The sequence below is a fragment of the Podarcis erhardii genome, assembly GCF_964252035.2.
Source record: "Podarcis erhardii genome assembly, chromosome: 11".
Lineage (NCBI taxonomy): Eukaryota > Metazoa > Chordata > Lepidosauria > Squamata > Lacertidae > Podarcis > Podarcis erhardii.
The window spans coordinates 30208584-30218896 of record NC_138501.1 but is presented as its reverse complement, the minus strand read 5'-3'; the positions used below and the strand labels follow the sequence as shown (position 1 = coordinate 30218896).

Below are 10313 nucleotides of genomic sequence, written 5' to 3'. Positions count from 1 at the left end.
ATGCCTCCACCCCAGCCCTCCCACTGGTGTCCCAAAACTGGGTGATGCACTGGCTTGGGGAAGGAGGTGGGACAGCTCTGACAGAGTCCTAAAGTCCTCCCTCCGCCTCCCTAAAACCTAGTTAGTGCTTTCCCAGCTTTGGGATGCCTGTGGGAGGGCTCTAGGACCCTGCCAGAGCCTTATGCCTCCTTCCCAAAGCCTGGCACCTTGCTTAGTCAGCTTTGGGAAGGAAGTTCAAAGGCTGGGGGGTAAATTTTGGCCTCGCATCCACCCATCCCCCAATGCAACAAGTCAGTGTGCAGCCCATGGGCTCCATGTCAAAATACTCTTGTGGCCCACTTAGTATGAAAAGTTGGATCAGCCTGTTCAAGAGAGGCAGAACATAAAAGGTTATTTCATGGTGGGTCTCACAGAAGTCCAAGATCATGTCCACCAGTTACTGCTCCTGCTCCAATTCTCTTCATTTGAACTGGGCTAGCCAGACCTCCTGCCAATCCTCCATTTAATTGGGTGGGGGCTATGCAGCAGTAGTATGCAGCAGACTGCATCTGTATCTCACTTACAATAAGGGGTTAACACATTTTTTAGGCCCTGCAGCTATAAGGCTCCTTATCTCCCTGCTGATGTGAGATCTATTACAAGAGCATGTCGTTCCATCAATTTTATAATCATGTGCACTTCATATGACCTACTTTAGGCATGCCTTTCTGAAGCGTCTTGATATGTTCTAGCTGTAGGACAATATTTCACTGTCATTTGAAGGGCACTGAAATACAGCCCCCTCCCTCAGCGACAGCCAAAACCTGTAAAGGAAAGAGAGGGGGGAAACTCCTACAGAGATATCTAATTCATACAGGGAATGTTCGTCGCAAAGATACACAATGATTACATTCAGAACATTCAGCTTTCTTCAGAGCAGGGCTGCTTCTTTTTTCTTTGTCCAACATTGCTTCATTTTGAAAAGAAGGTATGGAATATGTTTTTTTAATAACTAGAGCCACAAGACACTGAATAATAAGAGTGATGTTGCCCCTTGAGAGTGCAACGAAGGAACAGCCATTTCATAACCCTACAAGGAAGCAGTACAAGTGGTAGAGTGGAAAGCAAGGAGAACTACAGTAGGTTCAGCCAGAGCCAATGACAGGCCAAGTCAACTAATTCTAGTTTTGTCCCCATCCTCTTCCCTGCCAAGTTCTATGGAGGCAACATGGGGACTTAGGAAGAGGAAGATGGCAGGCTGTGCCACTCTCTGGTCAGGTTGGCTGAGGTTGGTGGGGCAGTGTCTCATTGGTCTAAATGGATCAGCCTCTACTAATAAGAACTGGCTAGAAAAGAAGTCAAATACCTGAAAGCTGCATCAATTAACTATGCAAATAATGACATTCTGGGAAGTCATGTTGCTATTCTTAGGACTAAAAGAATTCTAGATGTTTATAATTATATATTGAAAAGGGAACAGCGGTTTCTTTGCAACTTACTCTCTGTTTCTATTGAACGAATAGCTACATACCAGTGTCCTGCATTATGCTGCTAGTTAATCTTGGGGTACAGTGTGGGTAGTAGGCTACTCCCTTGTCATGGTCAGCTTTATTTTAGTTTAGTTTAGTTCAGGGCTGTGTGTGTTGCTTTCAACCAGTTTTTTTGGTCAGCTGAATTGCTTTACACTACAGGTGATGGGACGGTGACTGATTTTGTTCCACCATACCCTGCATTGTTAAAGAAGTGAATAATTCATAAGATGTCATTATCTTGTTGTTGTTTAGTCGTTTAGTCATGTCGGACTCTTCGTGACCCCCTGGACCAGAGCACACCAGGCACTCCTGTCTTCCACTGCCTCCCGCAGTTTGGTCAAACTCATGCTGGTAGCTTCGAGAACACTATCCAACCATCTCATCCTCTGTCGTCCCCTTCTCCTTGTGCCCTCCATCTTTCCCAACATCAGGATCTTTTCCAGGGAGTCTTCTCTTCTCATGAGGTGGCCAAAGTATTGGAGCCTCAGCTTCAGGATCTGTCCTTCCAGTGAGCACTCAGCGCTGATTTCCTTAAGAATAGATAGGTGTAATCTTCTTGCAGTCCATTGTCATTATCTTAGTAACTTCTAATTAATAGTTATTGTAGCCCTTCCTTATTACTTGGTATCCCTTGCTTTATTTTTCTAGTACAAAAAGAAAAGGATATCATAGTAAGAAAAAATCTCCCCAGAGTTCCTCTTTTGCTCCTTTCTCAGCTTTTCCTACCTGCAGAAAATTGGAACAATTCCCAAAGGGGGGGGGGGAGAAATAAAGGCGACCTGCACATTGCTACTTGTTCATTTTAAGCTTAAAAGGTTCGAATGAATAAAACCTGGCACAGGAATAGAATCAAGTGATGCAATTTACAGTAAGTGCTTCTTTTTACTGCTCCAAAGGGACATAAATGTATTGTCATTTGAATTATAAATGTGATCAAAAAAGTGAAAAATTATCACTTATTTAATATAGAGGGTGAAGTAATATACATAATATAAACGTCCCTTGTTGGAAATGGCTCCAGAGAAAACAGCAGAGCTATGACTCTGCAGAAGCATTAGGGATATCTTCTTTCATGTTCCTAATGAAGGGGAGAAGATGATATGGAAGTTAAGTAGCAGAAGAGTGAGACAGAAAAAGGCACCGAATGATAGGATGCATAAATTTCTATCACGTTCTGTCAAAAGCCAAATTAGGCTGCAGTCCTACCTATGACTAAGTGCCATTGTATACTGTGTGACTTATTTTTGATTTAATGTGCAAAGGATTGTGCTATTAATTACTCAGCTAAGAACATGTTCCATTCATTTCAATAAAACTTCCTTCCAGTTAATCTGCCCCAACTGACCATTGTGTCATATTGTCTACCTACTGGTCTCTGTCCTGAGAGCTGCTTTAATTTCCTCCCTGTAGGTCTAGCTCCAGGAGATTGTAAATTCCTCCTTGACAGATAGGGTGGTACCAGGAGACAAGACCACACTTGAGAAAAACTGACTTAGACCCAGAAGATGTAAACAACTATAGACCAATTGCTAACATCCACTTCCTGGGCAAAGGATTCATGAAAGTGGTTACTGACCAACTCCAGGCCGTCTTGGATGAAAATGATGTTCTAGATCCAGTTCAAACAGGCTTCAGGCCTGTTTTGAAAGGTAAACTGACTTGGAATTTTGCCATGAGAGGGGCAGGGAAAGTGTGACCTTATTGATACTTTTGGACCTCTTCTGATATCCTCAACCATAGTATCTTTCTGGATAGGCTTGCTGGGTTCCACAGTGATTCCACACTTACTTGAGTGGTCAGTTTCAGAAGGTGGCATCCCAGTTGCACATTGACATTCCTGAAGAGGGTTACCTGGGCCTTACACTGTGGTATTTCTGTGCCAAGTGAAGACTTTTTATATTTCCCCAGGCTTTTCAGTCATAATTTTTAAAAATGCTTTTTAGATCCCTTTGTTCTGATGCTGTTCAGTTGCTGGTTTTGTAATTTGTTCCATTTAATTTTTATATCTTGTGGTTTTAATTTTTACTTGAAAAACCTCCCAGAGGACCTTTGTTCTTGGGTAAAATTCAGTATCTATAAATATACTTAATTTTTCATAGATGACACCACTAAAGGCAAGTAGTGTCAATTCTGTGATTGTCTACAGATGACACAGTGGAAGCATTACTGAAATGCACTTTCTCTTGACAGGTTCCAAATCATGGAATTGACTTGGGGATGGGGGGAGCAAAGTGAGTGCATACAGAACAAGTACATTTGCATTTTTTTATCCTGTTGTGTGTCAGAATCAACTATCTGCCAGTCAAGGAATCAGCAAACACAATCCATTTCATTTTTTGCATGTTCATATAATTATAACTTGATATGCCACGCTTTGTACCCATTCCTTCATTGCTAATAGTATCTTGTTTACATATATAAAAATCTGCACCTGCCTTATCAGTGCTGTATAAATCCATTGTTATTCTTTTTTTTAATCATTTAGAAGATCAGTGTGGTGTACCAAAAAAAAGTAATATAAAATAAAGCAGGCTGTATAAAAGCTAGTAAGCATTTTTCTTTGAGTTTGAATCTGAACCCTTCCTTATAGATAAACCCAAACTGAGCACTCCCTCATGACATGTGGCTGGAGGAATCTTGGATTAACTACTAGTTCCAAATCTGTCATCATGAAAACTACACAAGGAAGAGTGGGGAGACCCAGCAACATGGGGGCAGAGAGAACAGACCATCTTCTGGTACATGTCAGGACCTGAATCTACCAGCCAAGGAATCAGTAAATGTCATCCTTTGAATGCCTTTTGATTTTCTTCTGATGCATCTGCTTGGTGGCCTGTTCTTTGCAAACGCTGTCATCTCATCTCTGAAGGCTGTGTCAGATGTTCAGCAGGAACGTCAGGTGCTGAGCACAAGGGAGACGTTGAACTCAGTTTGCTTTTGTGAAAAGAGTGGATGGCAGTCGAAAGGCAAAGGATGCAGTTGAGGTGACTTGTAATGAATGCAATCCAGACGATTTTGAAAACAATAAAAAACTCTGTGAAGAGAAGCACTGATTATTTGCTCTTGTTTGATTTGGATCTTTTTAACAGAGATATGACAGGACCACATAGTACAGTTTTCTGCATTACTTAAAACCCTTTTTCATTATTACTCATTTGTCCATGTAAATCTGCATATTGCAAAATGGCATTAAGACCCAAAATTGGTGCATGATAAGCCCATAAAACAACATGATGTGATGATAAGCCCATAAAACAACATTTTAAACAATGACTACAGTGCCTGTAGATTCACAGTTTAAGCACAGTGGATGAATATATTTACAAATATTTATTTTCCTTCTTTCCAAATGGTTGAAAGTGTTCTTTTGATTAGAAATGTGATACTTCAGTGTTAGGGACGCTGGTGGCGCTGTGGGTTAAACCACTGTGCTGCTTGGGCTTGCCGATCGAAAGGTCAGCGGTTTGAATCCCCGCGACGGGTTGAGCTCCTGTTGTTTGGTCCAACTCTGTCCTCTCTCTACAAAGCTCTGGGGATAGGTACCTTCATGACTGACATATGAGCCAATTAGTTTTATATACATTACCCCTAATTACCCTATAGATGAGCAGATGTGGCTTTGTGACTGAAACAAAGGATGGCCAATCAGAAGAACAATAAACTTCTTCTTATTGTATTTCATTTATTCTGTGGTTTGAAGGATGCTTCACAGCAAGAGACAAACCCTCACTTCCCTGCCTTAACAATATGAAACGAACATGCATTTTGGAATTTTAGCTAGCCCCGTTGAATTACTGCCGCAATGAGGGTTGTGGAGGAAGGTGAATCCCTTTTACTTTCTCCATTAAAAAAAACCTAACCCTGGACCTATCTGTCTGCAATTTGGAAGGCTTAATTCATACTGGAGGGGGCGGGGTTTCTCTACCTACAAATTTCATCTACTTCTGTTCAAATGGAAAAATGTTGTTGCCATTATAGATTTCTCACAAGAATGAATGGGGAATATGCAGCTTCATTTTACACAGGGTTTTTTTAAAAAATATTTTTTATTAAATTTTCCAACATACATTTATAATATCCAATCTAAATTTGTCACATATTTTCCCTTTTTGACTTCCTTCAACCTCTCTGACAATCATCCATTATTCAAATTTTTAACAACGCATTTCCTAATTTTATATTGCATTTTATAAACCTTCACCTCTTAGTTTTCCTCAATACAATAGTCCTCTAACATTCACAGAGCTTCTTGAAATCCCACTAGCATTATTTGCTCATCACATACACATTTCAGATAATCTGTAAATTTTCCCCAGTCTTCGATGAACTTTTGATTTCGTATGTATCTGATCTTTCCTGTTAGTTTATCCAGTTCTGCATAATCCATCAATTTCATTCTCCATTCTTCGAGCATCGGCAATTGTTCCTGTTTCCATTTTTGGGCCAGTAGTATTCTCGCTGCTGTTACTGCTAATTGAAAAGGTTTACATTTTACACAGGGTTGCTTGGAATCCAAGTCACAGACTAAAGCAAACAGAAACAGACTTATTTAAGGTGGAGGGGGGAAGATACAAGTACAAAGTGAATCTTGAGCCTGTACACACACTCAGTATGTCCCCACATAATAACTGTGATTTATATGGAGAGCTCCATTCAAGGATCAACTCTTCTAATAATTTCAGTGCTGAGGGATACTCTGTGGATGTAGATGTAAATATCCTAATATTTTCAGAATGTCACAGTGCAATTATTTCCTGTTCTTTCCCTGTTGCTCATGAAATTGGTCATTTCCCATGTTAATCCAGTGCTTTGTGTTTCAATTCTCAGTACTACACAACGGCAATGAGTCAACAATTCTCTCTTCACTTATCAGGCATCGAGCCCAGGGAAGTGGGTGTATTTCTGGCTTAGAAGAACACTTTGCTCTTCTTCAAGGAAAGGAGATCGCCCACACATTATCCAGTTAAACTATAAGTAATATGCTACACTATCAAAGTATCAAGGCAGCCAGCAAAAACATATTAAATGACAAGTAGGCAGCCTTTCTTATCCGATATACAAGCTCCTGTCTCGTCTGTGGCATTCAGATTGGTAAATGCCGAAACCTTTCTAAACTCCACCCACGCTGCATTCCAATATTTGCTCTTTTGCTCTTCCCTTCCTCTCGTTTTAGCATTGTCCACCTACAGAAATTCTGCCAAGTCATTTCCTCTTCCCACAGTCCCACAGAGGACAAATACAAATGGGAACAATTCAAAAAAAGAAAATGCAATAAAGCTACAGTAAAAGTACAATAGATCAATAAACAGAGCAAAAAACCCGGAATACCATGTACCACACTTTATACATTCAGGGGCTGCATTGGTGCTCTCACCACAAATGCAACTGCCATCACAAACACACCTGATTCCACCAGAGGGTTCAATTCTCCAGGTGCAAAAACAGGAGCTGGGCAGAAGCTGCCAATCAGCGATAGTTCCATTGTTGCTCCCTGCCACTATCAGGCTTAACTTCTCCTTCTCAAGGAATCTCTCAAGGAAATCTAGCATAACCCTCCCTTTACACCAGGAGTAGGGAATCCCTGGCCTCCCAGATGCGGTTGGACTCCAACTCCCCCAAATTCCCCGGCCCTGCCTTACACCAAACTGCTTACCACACCCATTTACTGCAGACACATAGCCAGACCAGGTTCTTTAGATGATAGAGTTTTGTGTATGTGTGCCAGTTTGTAACTACTGCGGGACTTGTAGCTTCCATCTAATCCATGTCTCTTTGCAAATATGGGCATGTGGCTTTCATTTAACCATGAATGTGCCTCTCATATTTAAGCTCATGCAGAAAAAAAAATTCCAATATTTTCCTTATAGCCAGTGCTTTCCCCCTGCAACTGAGCAGATCATAAAACCCAGAAGCCTTGTGCTGTCAGCATATTGCACTCAGGACGTCACTTATATATGGCCCAGTCTAGTAGTACTGGAAAGGTTTCATTAGTCTGATGGCACTTTGGCATTATGTGAATTATTTACAGGAGATGTTGCAGAGCGATTAAGATATCTGCTGAAGGGCTGGCTCTTCCCAGAGACAGTCTGCAGGTTTGGTTTGACTACTACTGGAAAACTGATGTAAAACACGATCAAGGGGTCAATGGCTGCTTGTTGTGAGTAGAATTGATTGCTGGCGTTTTCTTGGTAAAGTAATATCTCAGCAATTCTATACACTTCTCATTGCTCAGGCAAGCCTAGCTACAAGCCCAAAGTCATAAATTTTGTTCTGTTCCTCTTGCATTGGGGAAACTGCCAAGTACACATATAGGATCTGTTGTGAAACATCTTGTTATCAGCCCCTGGCTGTGAAAATTTAGACTTTTCATCACTTTGTGTTAGTCAGGCTGATTCAGCTGACACTGTGATTTTCATATTAATTCGATGCCATCCTAAGGCGAATAGGGAAGCTTCTATGACCATGAACTTTGCAGACCTCCCATAGTATCTTCCTGGGCCTACAAACAACAGGCATATAGCAAAGACTAGCTGCATAGTAACTATGTGCCAAAGTCACACATCCAACTTTACTGCTAGCACAAAGAAACCATTAGTATTACTATATAAATGCCTTTTCATTTTGCAGTAAAAGGTATGTTTTGAGTAAACACAAAGAAATGTAAGAACACCCTTGGAATAGAGCCACCCACATTTCCATCTACACCTAGAACTTTGCCTTAGAAGGGTCACTCATGGTCCCCAAAATAAGGTGAGCCCACTCTCTGAATGCTCAGGCAGAAAAATGAGTCTGCTGTTGTAGTCAAGGCTAATTAATATAGAAGAGGAAGTGATGAAGCCTGTTTACTAGGATCCAGCAACTAGATTCATCTTGTTTGCTAGGAAGAGAGTAGCTGAATTGAAAGCTAATGTATGGTAAAAGGTAAAGATAAAGGACCCCTGGACAGTTAAGTCTAGTCAAAGGCGACTGTGGGGTCTCGCTTTCAGGCTGAGGGAGTTGGTGTTTGTCCACAGACAGCTTTCCAGATCGTGTGGCCAGCATGACTAAACCGCTTCTGGCACAACAGAATACCATGACAGAACCCAGAGTGCACAAAAACGTTTACCTTCTCGCCATAGCGGTATTTATCTACTTGCACTGTGTGCTTTCGAACTGCTAGGTTGGCAGGAGCTGGGACAAAGCAACGGGAGCTCACTCCATTGTGGGGATTCGAACCACTGACCTTCCGATCATGAGAGTGCAGAGGGAACAGAAGAAGAAGCTTCTGATCTTCTACCATTCCAGTACAGTCCTCCTTCCCCCAGTACCACTTCTGAATTTAATATTTCATTTCATATTGGATCAACTTGAGGTTTCCCATTTTATGGGGGGAAAACCCACTTCTGAGTTCTCCAGGGTCACCAATTTACAATGTGGAGAGGTTGCATTTCTTTTTCTTTCTTTTTTTAAATGAAGCTGCAGGTGACAGTATAGTACTCCTGGCTCTTCCTATCACCTCCCTCCCCTGGCTCCTGCTCCTAAACCCCTTCCCCAGCTGCTAAGGGCATACCTGGAGTTCTTCTTGCAACAGTAGGTGAGGAAGGCGAGGCAGTGGCACAAGGGACTGATGGAGCCTGACTACAGGAGAGAGTTGATAATAGTTTAAAAAAAAGCAAAAACCACCAGTCTTTAAAAATGTGTATACATCACTATCTTAAGCCTTCAAACATTAACAAATGCTAACAAATGTTCCACAAAAACTTGTTGCCTACAGTTCTGTGAACAAGCATTAGCAGATGGAGTTAGGAGAGCTTGCTGGTCCAACATGTGTGGGATTCTAGCAGGAAATAGCAGAGATTATCACCCTTTTCACACATTTTAGGCCCACAGACGAAACTTTTTACATTTCAGTTTAATTATTGTCTGTATATTGGAAGCAAGGATGAGATGGCAGACAAATGACTCTGGGCAACAAATAATAGAGGCATTTTTACTTTGTTTAGTGAGTTCACATTGGCAAATATCCTTGTTTGCCAGAACATGGAGACATGATGGGAACTGAATGTTGACAATTGATCCTCCACCATCTGCAAATGAGTCAGCCTGACACAGATTTTTCTGAAGACTACAACATGGTCAATGTATAAAACAGTCAATGGGGATCAGCATGCTTTGGCCAGGAATTAGAGCACATTTTTAAAATATTCTCAGATTTTTCTTAACTGACAACAAAGTACAAGGTGTCCAGCTCAGTACCTTCCAGTGTGTAGCTCCGAAGCTCCTGATCCAACTGAATAATTTGAGGTGTGGCTCACTGGAGATCAGTCACAATCAACAGTCACATGACTTCTCCATGCTTTTGAAGACTTCTTTTTCTGCTGGTGCATGGGCTGCATTCTCTTAGACAACTGCTAGACTACAAAATTGACATTGGCTGCTGTGGAGGACATCATATTTAAGCTGGTACCCAAGAGATGCTGCTGGATGTTCTTCCTTCATCTACCCATGCTTAGATGTGGTATAAGAGTGCAGCAAATAAGAATTGTTTCAGCAGCTGAGTGTACAAAGTTTGTTATTAAGGAAATGTACCTGTAACTCCAGTGTCGAGCCAGGCTTAGGTATGTGGATGCTACAAATGTTTAAATAATAATTCCTTTTACTTTATTTTGGTTCCCCTCCTTTTACCCTATTTCTATTTCAGTAAAGTCAGTTGTCTTCACTGTCATTTCAATAAAGTCATTGTGCCTTCCCGGCATATATTTTAAGCCTCCCTGCAATATATTTTGTGCCTCCCTGCAAGATTTTTTTAGAAAATATTGTTTC

The 10313-nt window shown here is 41.2% G+C and overlaps 1 long non-coding RNA gene across 2 annotated transcripts; it reads left to right on the top strand.

Annotated features, from left to right (window-relative positions):
- The first annotated feature begins 2662 nt into the window (after positions 1-2662).
- LOC309352421 lies at positions 2663-10105 on the top strand. Of its 2 annotated transcripts, XR_014161309.1 has the most exons (4): positions 2663-3160; positions 3702-3742; positions 4102-4287; positions 9494-10105. It is a non-coding gene; the product is annotated as an uncharacterized lncRNA (long non-coding RNA). The 2 variants fall into 2 exon arrangements; XR_014161310.1 differs by lacking the exon at positions 9494-10105 and having other exon boundaries at positions 4102-4516.
- The last annotated feature ends 208 nt before the right edge of the window (positions 10106-10313 follow it).